The sequence below is a fragment of the Notothenia coriiceps genome, unplaced genomic scaffold (assembly GCF_000735185.1).
Source record: "Notothenia coriiceps isolate Sejong01 unplaced genomic scaffold, NC01 NC01_scaffold00029542, whole genome shotgun sequence".
NCBI lineage: Eukaryota > Metazoa > Chordata > Actinopteri > Perciformes > Nototheniidae > Notothenia > Notothenia coriiceps.
Genome location: NW_011362243.1, coordinates 2,876 through 6,469, shown reverse-complemented (window position 1 = coordinate 6,469; position 3,594 = coordinate 2,876).

Here is a 3,594-nt window from a genome sequence, read left to right as displayed (position 1 = left end):
CTGCTGTTTGGCTCGGGGGCAGCGCCCCGTAATGATAAACTAATGCCAAGGGCAAGGCCAGGCAGGAAACATGTGACTTATCAGTAACTTTAGACATCGTAACACAATTTTAAACAAGATTTTATTGTAGATTATACATTTTACTGATACCAATTGTATGATATTTACCTTGTTCATTAAAAATAAAAAATATAAAATATATATATTTTTGAAATATAGGCTATATTTTTAGGTTGGGCGGCGCCCCTAGCGCCCCTATGGGCCGGCTGCCACTGTGTGTGGGCTTGTTGTTGCACTGCTTCATATTTCATCAAAAAACAACACAATCCAACGTAGAGAAAGGTAACACAATTAGAGAGGGTACAAGAATCCCTCAGTGACCTCTGTTGACTTTAAATGTTAAAATGCAACTAAATGAAATAAATGAAGTTAAAAAAAATGGCTGGGATTTAAAGTTTGGTTAAATAAAGGCACAATACAATTTGTGTTTTTTAAATAATTGGACATTTCTCTTGCAGAAAAGTGACTGATAGCAAATACTAAACAAACTTTCTTGAAGATAGAAAAGATCAGGGGCCTCATTTATAAACGGTGCGTACGCTCAAAATATAGCTTACGCCAGTTTCTTTATAAAATACTAACTTGACGGGAAAACGTGCGGTCCTCCACGCAAACTCTGACCCATGCGTACGCACTAAGCACAACAACGGGAGAGACTGCGACAGAAGGAAGAATGGAGAGAAATATGTGGAAATAATACCATAAATAAAATGTTACCTCTCATTTATCATATATGAAGAATTCATTTTTCAAACATTGATCAAAGCCAATCTTAAAATGATTAAACAAACGCCTTTTGAGACTCCTCAGTGCACACAAAAACATCACTTGGAGAAATAAATAAATACGGATATGTTATTTAAAACCATCTCGAATATGTTGTGTTAATGTTATGAAATGTTTTCTCATAAATGATGCGGTAAGCAGGAGGACAGAATTACGTCTAAACTGACGCCGTTTTGTATTTTTAGGTTGTAGATACGAGCATGGTTTTATATACTATCACGTTTAATCATGTGTTATGCCGTTTGCTAAGACTTGCTCATAAAACACAGGAGGCATGGACACTAAGAACACCATATATTTGGTAGATTTGGCAGAGATATAACTCAACACATTTGTTTTATTTCCTTTAACTGGTGGATATAGAGTTGCTGCAGTGGAGACGCTGCGCACAGCTGATCGACAGCTGGAACACAAACCACCAAATAAAAAAATAAACATCAATTGACTCCACTCCGCAGGGATCCCCCGATACCTTCTTACAGTTTCTCATCGTGGGGGGGTCTCCTGTCCCTGGTACAAACACACTGACACACTGCCTGAGGAAGGTTATGTGTATTTTGTCATTAACTTTTTTCGGACCACTTATTTATTTATTTTGGTGACGATCCGACCTCCATGCTGCTACTCTGGTTCAAACTGCATCCGGCAAACAATATGATTTGTCTCGACCTCCCCAAAGAACCAACATCTGACACGGTGTGAGATGTCTTTTTTAGCTGTTCTGTCGTCATTTCCTGCTATCTTCTCCATGCAGTCAGTCAAAATGAATATTAATACGGGCCGTTTCTTTGACTATTTATAGGCAAATAGGGGCGTTACGTGAAGCCCGAAAAAGCTGCGCCGCATTTCGAGTTGATTGTGATTTATAAAAGGGAAACCGGCGTACGACGTGCCACACACAAGTCCTACGCCGGTACGCAGTGTTTTGTGAATCGGAAAATGTCTGTGCGTATACTTTGTCCTACGTAAGCAACCTTCCCACGTGAATCCTACGCAAGGGATTATAAATGAGGCCCCCGGTGTTCCCTGAATGATTCCTAAATTGTATTCAGGGAAACCTGGGGTCCACTTTTCCTATTTGTTAAAAGGATGAATTAACCAATTATTCCTGATGAAGTTGGCGGAGTAAATATGGAGGAATAAAAGCACTTGACATTGACTTTAAATCTCTTTCCCTGATGCAGGAAACACCGGGCAGTAATGGGTCTCTGCTCCTCGTGCTCAGGGCCACCCGGTTTATGATTTGCCTCTGGCCTAAAATGCATTTCCATCTTTTAGCAGAACTAACAACCATTTAGTTCCCCTGCCATCAATTCCCCCCCAACCCCGAGTCTGACACCACATTTCTCCCAATTTCACCGCTCCTTAAGACACAATAAGAATATCTCCCCTCCGGCATTTCGCCTTAAGGCAGGGAGAGAAAAACAGGCAGATAAAAGACCAGGAAATACAATTAGTGGCAGCTAAGAGGATTCATTACTTTGACTGCTGAAAGATTGTGGCTGCGCTCGAAAATGAATTCTATTTTGAAAGAAACAAAGAGTGAGATGTGGAGCGGGAAACACTAATGAAGTGAAGAGGAATTGCCGAGCAGCGGGGTCTGAAATGTGGTCGTTCCTGAAATGTGGCGCTGTGTTGATAAGGCCTCCTCTCACTGACACACTGCTAACATTATGTGGGACAACTAATTAGAACTCATGCATATTGTAAATAAGTGTGTCAGGGGAGTAATGGTTGTTTGAATAGGAGCTGTCTGCCACTTGTTACAGTCGAGATAGATTTGCATACCAATGCAGTGAGACAGAGCCTAACGGTGTCAGTTTACTCTACGGAAATATCTGAAAAATATTAAACGATTTGGAAAAATTGACTCGTTAAGTATTGAATCTGTTATAACTCCATATCCACAGCTAACATAATGTATCTAAATGATTTTGACAAAATATTCTTCTACTCTCGGCATTGATAGTGGATGCTTTTAGGCAGAGGTGGGAGAAGTACTCAGATCTTGTGCTCAAGTAAAAGTAGAAGTACTCAGATCTTGTTCTTGAGTAAAAGTAGAAGTACTCAGATCTTGTTCTTGAGTAAAAGTAGAAGTACTCAGATCTTGTGCTTGAGTAAAAGTAGAAGTACTCAGATCTTGTGCTTGAGTAAAAGTAGAAGTACTCAGATCTTGTACTTGAGTAAAAGTAGAAGTACTCAGATCATGTACTTGAGTAAAAGTAGAAGTACTCAGATCTTGTACTTGAGTAAAAGTAGAAGTACTCAGATCTTGTACTTGAGTAAAAGTAGAAGTACTCAGATCTTGTACTTGAGTAAAAGTAGAAGTACTCAGATCTTGTACTTGAGTAAAAGTAGAAGTACTCAGATCTTGTACTTGAGTAAAAGTAGAAGTACTCAGATCTTGTACTTGAGTAAAAGTAGAAGTACTCAGATCTTGTACTTGAGTAAAAGTAGAAGTACTCAGATCTTGTACTTGAGTAAAAGTAGAAGTACTCAGATCTTGTACTTGAGTAAAAGTAGAAGTACCTGAGACTGCCAAGGCACACNTACTCAGAGTGTAGGAATACTCTGTTACAGTAAAAGTCCTGCATTCAAAATGTTACTCAAGTAAAAGTAGAAAAGTATTATCATCAAAATATAGTGAAAGTAGTCATTGTGCAGATTGGTCTATCTCCAATGGACTGTGAGAGAGTTGATTTTAAATCCTGATTAAAACACTGATGATTTGAGCAGATTTGTTCCACA